The sequence below is a fragment of the Alternaria rosae genome (assembly GCF_020736505.1).
Source record: "Alternaria rosae strain MPI-PUGE-AT-0040 chromosome Unknown BKA58scaffold_6, whole genome shotgun sequence".
In the NCBI taxonomy this organism is placed as follows: Eukaryota; Fungi; Ascomycota; class Dothideomycetes; order Pleosporales; family Pleosporaceae; genus Alternaria; species Alternaria rosae.
In genome coordinates, this window is record NW_025763575.1 from 2,538,134 (window position 1) to 2,548,244 (window position 10,111).

Sequence of the window (10,111 nt, forward strand, 5' to 3'; positions counted from 1 at the left end):
CAGAGAATTGGTCAGCCACTACACACTTTTCGACCACTCTTTCCAAGTACCATGTCCGCCTCCACGTCCCTCCCCAGCGACGATCAGATCAAGGCGTTCTTCGCGAACGACTCGTCTCTCGATCGATTTGTCAAGTTCTGTAAGCATTACCTCACGCGCTATATCTACAACAGCTAACAAGGCATGAAGTGGAGACCTACCTCTTTAGTGTCCGCATCACTCCCCGCGCCTGCGCCATCATCTTCGAGGCCGCCAACTGCATCAACCCGTCTACGTTTCCGAGCCCAGCCTCCGAGTTCTTCGCCTGCGAGACAATCGAGTCCTACCTTACCGACCCTGTCCGCACTAACGCCAATCTCATCCACACTTCTCAACCTGACCTGCCGACATTCAGGTGGCTTCTTACCCAGTACAACCCAGCCCAAAGCAGCGGGATCAACTTCGAGGCGCTTACGGCTGTGTTGGCAACCGCAAGCCGCACAAGCTACCCTCCTGGTGACGGTGCGGTATGCGACGGCTGTCTTCGGAGTAGCGCGCGACTTATAGATGAGTGTCGGAATATCGGCGCTGAGAATCTGCTCGAGGGCCTAGGTCTTGGTGCTCCAACCTGTACAAACTGCTTCGCTGCTGGTGTGGCATGCGAGTGGCAAAAGGCAGATGAGGAGGCTGCTTCTGAGGGATGCTAGGAGTTGGAGGGAAAGAGAGCTACGAAGAAGACACTTGTTGAGTTGGGGTGGACAAGAGATGGTACTTAGTTGATTACAATTCTATCCACTTGCCACTCTTTCCATTTGCATCGTACTTCACGGTAATAGGTCCTCATCGCAACGAGCAGGTTCGACGTAGTCTTTCGTTCTGCAGCATCCGAGCTCTGGTAGAGTCAGCTGGCGCTTGTCCTTGGCTGCCACTGCCAAATCGACCTTCTCGACGTCTTCCAACTCGTCGCTCTTATTGCTCTCCTCGTCCGAGTCGGGAATCGCACAGATGCGCAAGGCTTGACTCGCCTCTATGCCAGATCGCTCTGCGCATGGAATCGGGCCGCCGCTAAGACCACCAGGACCTAACCAGGCATCGAACTCGCGGCCGAGCTGCACTGCAGGCGCATTGACACGCTGCACAAGTTGTAGCCATACTGTCCACTCCGCGACTCGCAGCGTCTGCTCCACCTAACAGGATGTTACTGTATCCGCCGGCATAAGCAAGAGACAGCCCCAACCCAGCACCTGAGCGGCTTCGTACCATCGACGAGATCGCTTCAGCCGGTTGTTGTACGCCACCCACGTACCAGAAGGTTGTTCTTGTTCCTAGAGGATCCGCTTGGCTTGGGCACGCACATGGCCCTCTCTCTCCCGCCGGCTTTTACCCCGGCCCTTTCGAAGATCCGCTTTCTCCAGCATGTCCACCGTCTGCTGGTATCTCTGACCAATGCTAGCCAAACCCCATCGAACAACAATGGCCGCGGTGGACTTTACGTTTTCGGCCTGCGTTACTGCGTCCCAGATGAGGTTGAAGGGAGACCTTGTCTGACCTGCTGTGTTTGATGGCAAGGCAATACAAACCGGTTGACCTGATTGTCGCCAGTTCTGCATAAACTGCGTCGCATCGCGTCTTGCCGTAGGGCTGCCAAGCTGCCGGGCATTGCGAAGCATTGTCGTGGCGGTGACGTAGGGGAGCCGCGCAGTATAAAAGAAGTCGAGCTGGCCTATCCTCTGCCCCAGGATCCAGGCGATATCAGGCACGTCACTGTCGCTTATTGCACGATGCGCTAGCTGCTCGGCAGCAGCAGCATTTGGTTTCGGAGCAACAAGCCCGCGTTCTTCTCTCCGCTTGGCCGCAACGGCTGCCTGTTTCTTCTCGCGTGCTACCTCTGCTTTGCGATTGTTGTTGGAGACGCGCGTGGTGTAAAGAGGGGGTGTAGCGTCATCTTCCCCATCGTCATGAGCACCCTTCTCCTCGGCCCTATGGTCATGAGCAACTTCTTCTTCGTCTTCCGTCTCGTCTGCATCCTGCCCAGCACTATAGCTTCTCCTCCGTCTGCCTCGCCTCTGGTGATGGCCTGCAACAGGGTCCTCCTTGCTCTCGCTGGCAGAGGCGAGGCATGTGCGCTTTGGAGAGGGTTCGGGGGCTCCTGCCCAAGCTGCCGTACGTTTCTGCGCCGACGGAGGGGAATGTAGGCTTACTCCAGAACTCTCCAAGACTCTTGCTGCGCTAAAAAGTCGGTGCCAGGTATTATCGAGCAGAATGTCTTCTGGAAGGCTGGTACGCAGTAGTCTAAGTGCCCCTAGAAGAGAATGCGCGATAAAAAGAGGGGGACAGTCCACTGTGTCCACGCTAAACCAGCCAGCATGGTATGCAAGCGAGTTAGGTATGGGGGAAAGCAGGGAAGTTGTCGCAGCAGCTCGCAACAGGTCACGATAGGCTTGCGTAGGAGGAGTATACGGAATGCGCGATCTATTCGCTGTAGACTGACTACTCGCTGCGTTGCCAGGCGCCAGGGTAGGCTGATGAGAGATGACCATCGTGACAAAGTATACTAGTGAAGAGAGCTTTGTGGCTGGCCCGGATGGGGGAGGCAGCGAGACGAAGTCGCGTGGCTAGGAAATTACGCCGGGCTACTCAGGGCCTATTACGCCTATTGTCTTCCCGCCTTCCCCCAACCTTAGCTTACGACTACAATGGAGTTTGTATGGACCGCACACACAGAGCTAGCTACCGCTTCTACGCGCCGTGCTCTACAAGCAGCCGCATCTACTGCCACTATTGAAGAGAAGATTGTCTATTTACCAGCGTACCATGTACTCGTCTGCAAAGAGCATGCGACAGCTGTCTAGAATATTGATACCCACCTGCGCGTCCAGCATGCCGTCCCACCCAAGCGCAGAGCGCAGATTGCGACTGTGTTCCGCCAGCATGGATGGGCTCAGCAGCCAGAAGATGTCACGCTGCCTGCACCGTTAGGGCCGCCCATTCCCGAACTTGGCCCACCGCTAGACGGGCTGCACTGCGCAGAAGAGGATTGCGACTTCCTTACTGTCCATCAAGATGCGCTGCGGAAACACCGCAAGCGCAAGCATAATGCGTCATGGAACGCTAAGGATAGAGTTGGCTACACAGCGGTGAAAGTGCAGACGTTCTTCCAAAAACATGCATTGCGGCGTTACTTTGTTGTCTACGCAAGCAACGACATCAGCCAGCCGTCTAGTACCCGCGAGGAAGCTGGGGTAGTAGAAGCCTAACTAGCGAATTGGAAAGAGACTAGAAAGAAAGAAGAGGAGAGGGCGTACGTCATGGAGGAAGAGGCAGCCAAGACAGACAAGACGGGTTGGTTCAAGCGGACAGGATGGTTGGAGCATCTTGCGAAACGGAACCGAAAGCATCTTGCGCACCAGATGCGGCTGCCTGACCGTAACGAAATAAAGCTACAGCGGGCGGGGAAATTAGTAGAGCTGCTAATTGAGAGGAGCGTTAAGGGCTTGTCAACGCTAGCACGGGAGTCACGACGATGGGTACGAAGCGCAAAGATGTCGGAGGCAGATGTGCGGCCGTTGGCTCGACTGCAGAACCCAGAGAGTCAGGCAACGTACGCAAGCTACATGGTGAAGTTTGTGTGCTACTTGCTGCGCATACTTGCCGACGAAGAGCGCAGGATTGCCCAGTTTCGACAGGGTAGTGTGGATGATAGCGATGCGGCAGAGGAGAGTGATACTACTTCTTCTGGGTCTAGCAGATCCGGAAGTGAAGCCGACAGCGACAGCCGCCCGCGCCGTCCAACGCGCCGGAAAAAGGAACCCGACTTCATGAAAGATGCCCGCGAGCTCTTCTGCTGGCAAGGAGAGCAGAAGGGACTGGCGATTACGTTGTGGGACATGTTAGATGGGGCCGACACGGAGGCTCAGGTGGATGCATTACTCAACGTGCTTGCATCGTTTATCTTTCAGTCTGTTAGCAACAACTTATTCTGCAGCGGGTTGCTACATTTTCTCGCTGTGCTAGGCATTGATGGCGAGATGGATCGTCTGCGCACAGCGAAACACTATTCGTACATGCTTGCTGGCATGGTGTACTGCGTCCGTGTGCTTGCGGTGGAAAAGCTACTTCCCGCAGCAGAGCGTGACGAGCAGACCGACAAGGACCGCGATCGTTTCCTCGCAGAGAGACAAAAGTTTCTCGCGGATGGATCCTTTAGTCCGATGAGCGAAATGATTAGTTTACTCGCATACAGCAAATCGGTTGCGTTAGCCGCTGGTAACTCGGGCAATGCGTACTGGTCTAAGGACAAGAAGATCTTTTATCTAAATGGTCGCCCTATCTATATTAGCCGCTTCTGTCAGATGGCTTAAGATGTAGTAGCTGAGGCGGAGCGTATGCTTTGGCAGGAGCTTCTCTGGGTGGCTCAGCCGAGCGAGCGCTTTGAGATTTCGCTTGATCAGCTTACGGACGACGTTACCTTTACACGACGTGGCGAGTCTTTTATTACTCGTCGCGACAACAGACTCCACAATGGGCTCAAGTGGATGCTGACTTGGGCACGACAGAGAGAACCAGGTCAGAGGATGCAGTCTAGTACTGGTACATGGAGTCGGTGGCGGATAAAGCGATACTTACGTCAGGTCGACCGCTTTTTGGAGCTGTTGCTCGTCTGTGTGCACATGACGTCGGGGCAGCCAGGCAGGGGGTCTGAGGTTACAACGATGCGGCATCGAAATGGCGTACTGCAGGACCGTAATATCTTTGTCACAGACGGGCAGATTATGACGGTAGTCCGCTATCACAAGTCGCAGTCGCAATGGGACAAACCCAAGATAGTGCCGCGCTTTCTGCCGCCGCAGGTTGGGCAGATTATAGCCGTTTACTTAGCGTACTTGCAGCCGTTTCAAGAGTATCTTACGGTGGAGGTGCTAGGGGGCAGCTTCAGCGACTATGTATGGGGCGATGAGCAGGGGCCGTGGAAGACAGATTGATTAACGCGCTTGCTAAAGCGAGAGACGGGCAAGCGTCTTGGGGTTGAACTACACACGCTTGACTACCGACACACAGCGGTTGGGATTGGGCGGGAGGTAGTGGGCGAGTCGTTTAGTAAAGGGTATCAAGACGAAGTGGGAGAAGTAGAGGAGGCGGAGATGGATGAAGAAGAAGAGAGTGCGCTGGAGCTGCAGAACTCGCGAACAACGGTTATGGGCGTTGGATACTACAGCGTACGGTTGGATATTGTTAAGCATCTAAGCGTGCGCTCGGTGGAGACGTTCCGGCCGCTAAGCACGAGGTGGCATCAGTTTTTGGGGTTAGCGGGGGGAGACAGGGCGCAGGCAACATGGACAGGCGAACGCGTAGTAGAGAGGACGAGGATGAGGATGAGGATAAGGAAGAGGCAGCGGCAAGAGGAGAACAGAAGAGAAGGGCCGGGGCGAAGGGTGTTGGCGGTAACCACGCGGGAAGAGAGGGTTCGCAGGGCCATGCAGCAGGTGCTTAGGCAAGAAGAGGTTGGCTTCCGGTCGGTGCAGCAGGAGCAGGCAATGTACGCTGTACTAGACGGACAGACGCCGCTTGTTGTAGTGCTTCCGACGGGTGGGGGGAAGAGCTTGCTGTTTACCGTGCCGGCAGTCTTAGAGGCGGGTGGGGTTACTGTAGTAGTGGTGCCGTACCGAGCGCTGATTAAGGATCTGGTGCAGCGGATACAGGGCTGCGGGGTAGACTGCATAGAGTGGAAGCACGGCGAGACGAACCCGGCCGCTGTTGTTGTAGTGAGTGCAGACGTAGCAGGGGACGTGACAAGCAGCGACAACTTTATTAGCTATGCCGGCATGCTTAGTAGCAAGGGGCTACTGCGGCGAGTAGTAGTAGACGAGTGTCATCTCGTCTTTACGTCGAGCGACTGGCGACCAAAGCTAGCGAAGCTGAAGAATCTGCGGTTGCTACCGTGCCCGATAGTACTACTTACCGCGACGCTGCCGCCGGTGCGAGAAGAAGAGCTGGGAGAGAGCATGCAGGTACGGATAGCAACACACATCCGAGCTAGTACTGTACGGCCGAACACGCGGTACTTTGTGTCGTGGTGCGAGAAGAGCAAGGCAGAAGAGACGGCGCTAGCTATGTGCCGGCGACAGCAGGTGCGGTTAAAGAGAAAGCGGCAGAGAGGGATTGTATACAGCCGCAGTAAAGCGCAGTGCGAAGCGTTAGCTACAGCACTAGGCTGCGGGTACTATCACGCTGGGGTAATAGATCGAGCCGAGAGGCTCGAAGCGTGGCTGAAAGATGGAGGATTGATTGTGGCTACATCCGCATTGGGCACTGGGGTTGATTTTCCGGGCATTGTATTGATTGTGCACGTAGGGATGCCGTGGAGTATGATTGACTTTGCTCAAGAGAGCGGGCGCGGAGGACGAGCGGGGGAGATGGTAGACTCGGTACTTGTTGTAGAGCAGGGAGAGGTAGAGCGACGGATCGAGCAGCAGAAGGGAGAACTGGACGTGCAAGCGATGGGGCTATTTATTCTAGGGAATGGGTGTCGCAGGGGGCTGATGAGCGGTTATCTTGATGGGAAGAGCATAGGCTGCAACGACATTGAGAGCGCAGGGTGCGACCGGTGCGGGGAGGGGATGGGAGAAGTGCAGGAAGCGCAGGGTCAGGCGAGTGCCGAGTGGGAGGATGTGCGGGCGATGATGGATGAGATTCGGCATGGATGTGGGGTGTGCTTTGTAGCTGGAGAGAGCGGGAGCGAGGGATGGAAGCGGCATAAGGCGGTGCAGTGCACAGCACACGTAGGGCTTACCGCAACGGATGTGGACCGGTTTCGACGGTTTGTGTGCGACAGCGGAGAGAGGATTCATAGCTGCCGACGGTGCTGGGTAAGTCAGAAGTATTGCGCGACCAGGGAGAGCATGAGTCAGCGGTGTCAGTGGCCGAACGTAGTGATACCGGTGGTTCGAGCGATTGCGAGTGAAGCGGCGGGCGTAGGGCTGGTGCGAGAGCTAGGGTATACAGGAGAGCTAGGAGGAGATTGGAAGGAGTATGCAGGATGGTTAGCCAAGCGACATGCGGTGCGGGTTTGGGGGGAGTATTTTAGCAACGCGATGGTAGTTGCGATACGGGTGTTATTGTTCTGCCGTAGGGTGTTTTTTGGTAGAGAAGGATGTAGCGGATAGAAATGTAGCGGATTTATTTCTTGTCGAGACGTAGTACTCCTACGTTAGGAGGAATTCCATGGCTGCCACGTCGCCGACGCTGCCTCTGCTTTTACCAAAGGCCGGTTAGCTGTGCCGTGTAAGCCTTGTGTTGGACTAATAACAGTCCGCGGATAATGCTTGTAGAGTACGTGGCACAACGCAGCAATACGTGCTAGGGGCCCCGCGTTACTGCGCTACTAGTAGCCTAGTTGTGCGGCGTGGTTCCGTAGTTCTAGGCAGGCAGTTTTCTCGCTAGCTCTTCGGGGGGCGTCTCTTATTTAGTAACTCTTAGGGCTAGGTTGGATGTTGTTCTTCGTTTCTATTCATCTACCTACTACCTATGTCTGCCACTATATACAACTACGTTAGCATCTATTCTTCGCTCCAGACCTCCAACTGTTGGCACGTAAAAGACAGCCTTGGACGACCCATAGCACAGAGACTACCTGTCTCTAGTCCTTGGTCAAACCACACAGACACGCCCCCAAGGTGTAAGGACAACTTGCCAGTAGCCTCCAATTCTATCCTAGTTTGGGGCCAGTTCCCTCTTAGCACGCTGTGGGTTGGGCTACTCTGGACAAGACAGTCCGAGTACGCGGTTGGAGGCAGAAGAGCTTGAGCCCCTCGCCGAATCTCTGCTAGGCAGTTCGCCCGTACCATGGGCGCATTCAAACAGCAAGCGAATAGTAGCGGCCCTTCCTGTGTAGTGCTATATACATATAAGAGCCGATGTGTTGGCGCTAGAGCGAGTAATGGCCATATAGCGTAGCACGATAGCTCAGGAGGGCTACCCTGAGACAGCAGCGTTAACCTCGTAAGGATAGCAGCGGGGGTTACAAGACGGAGTTGGCAGAGCTGGAGGATGCTTAGGCGGGACTGCTTAGGTAAAGGCTCTGTTGTAACGGACTACCTTGGTTAGCGGCTTTGGCTTGATGCTGCGAGGGTGTGATAGCCTACTGCAGGTGATACACCCCATAACTGCTGAACCTCGTACTGGCTAGTTCTGTGGCTTGGAAAAGCATGCCACACAAAAGCAGCTAGTTCCGCGAGTAGAAGGGGCTTACTACTCAGTTAGCGTAGTAGATGAAACGGCAGTAAAAGAGTAGCGTACCGCAGCGTTTGATGCAAACTCGGTAAACTGCTCCCAATCTACCTTGGTACTGTCTGCCTGGAGAGAGCAAGCAACAGTTCTTGCTGTGTTGTATAGCCCTTCTTGCCTGTCTATACTGGAGCCAGGGAGTGGTAGTGTAGCAGCTACAAGTAGTAGCTCCAGCAATACTTGGACAGATTGGATCGGTACCTCTCTCGCTACTTTTGTAGCATAGGAGCTTGGGAGTGTAGCTGCTACAGGCAGAAAGCGTTCTCTATTTGGCTTTTGCCGCTGTGGCATGCTCTCATAGAGCACAGCAACCAGGTCTTCGTCGTCACCGCCCGCTCTACAGTTTTGAGTAGCCTCCTCTGCCCAGTTTGTGTTGCTACAGAGACTTTGGAAGAGCAGCCTGCCTCTATCTGCCCAGTTGCGAGGTCGCTCTACAGCGTAGGAACGGCTGTGACGGTCCTCAAAGCGGATGTAGAACTGGTCTTGTCCTGTTAGCAGCGCTATGGCAATGGCTAGGCCGTCTAGCGTGAGCGTAGTAGTACAATCTGGCTTGAAGGGCCAGGCGCTGTAGTGCAAGAGGATCTGGTACACAATAGGCGCGGCTGTACGCGCTATCGTCTGGTTGTCCGAGCATACGCTAGCAAGCCATGTCTCTACCGAAGAGATGGACCAGTCTGGCGTATGTTAGCAAAGGACTTGGGATGCAAAGAATGTGTCTCCTACAATGGCAGCAGCTATTCTCTACACTGTGTTCGTAGAAGCGCTCTATAGTAGAGCTAGGAATCCCTGCTATAAACAGGTGCTCAAGCAACATCTTCTGGACATGTTCTGTTCTAGTTAGCTAGTAAACAAAAGAACAAGGTGGCAGACGTGTACGAGGTGATGCGTAGAGCTTGCAGAGATCAGTTGTGCTAGCTGCGTACATGCTGTATAGGTTACTACCGCTAGAGCGCACGTGAGAGAGTACTTAGTAGTCAGCAAGATCTAGTGTGTGCCACACTAAGAAGAGGGGAGGCTGCTTAGAACTTTTTAGAAGAGTGCGCAGCTACTCTACTCTATATACGTAATCCCTACCTTGTCAGCGCTTATCCAAAATAGCTTGTGTGTTCTTATTGGTCTCTATTATTAGATATGCTGCGCCTCCGGACAGCTTCTTACGAGCCCAGCTGTACTCTCTCTTACACACTACAAGCCATGTATACTAGGAACTGCTACGCTACTCTAGATTACACGTAACTACGCAAAAGCATAAAGCAGAAGAGACGTTGAACTTCGTATTCCCGCGTAGCTACTTCTCTACAAGCGCGCTTACACTATATACGGTGCTATGTATACCCTAGTAGAAGATTGGTACATAGACAGTATGAGAGATCCTTTGCCAGCTCCATGCGCAAGGAGAGGGTTTACATAGCTTGCTCTACTAGGCGACTAGTCATCGAAGAAGCCAATAGTAAGATCGGCAACCCGGCTCACGGAGTCGCCTAGGTACATTTGGATAGTGCCGCCAATAGCCCCTGTATCCGTGTAGTGCTTTGCCTTGCTTGGGCGGTAGTATTTAATATCCTGCGTACATCCTTCTCCCTTGGTAGCAATCCGCTCAATACCATCGTTGCAGAGATCGTACACTCCTGTAGATAGCTCTTTGATCTCGTTAATTGTCATCTTAGCAGGGGGTACAAAGGTAAGCAGGTAGGATGCTGTAACCTTGCGTTTGTCCTTGAGTTGGTGACCCTGCTTATCGTGTCCATTGGTTAGCTTGTCAATAACAAGCCCAACCCCACCATCCTCCTTTAAGCCTGAGGAGTCGATCTGGTCTTTGAGCTGTGAGCAGATATCCTTTGATCTGGAT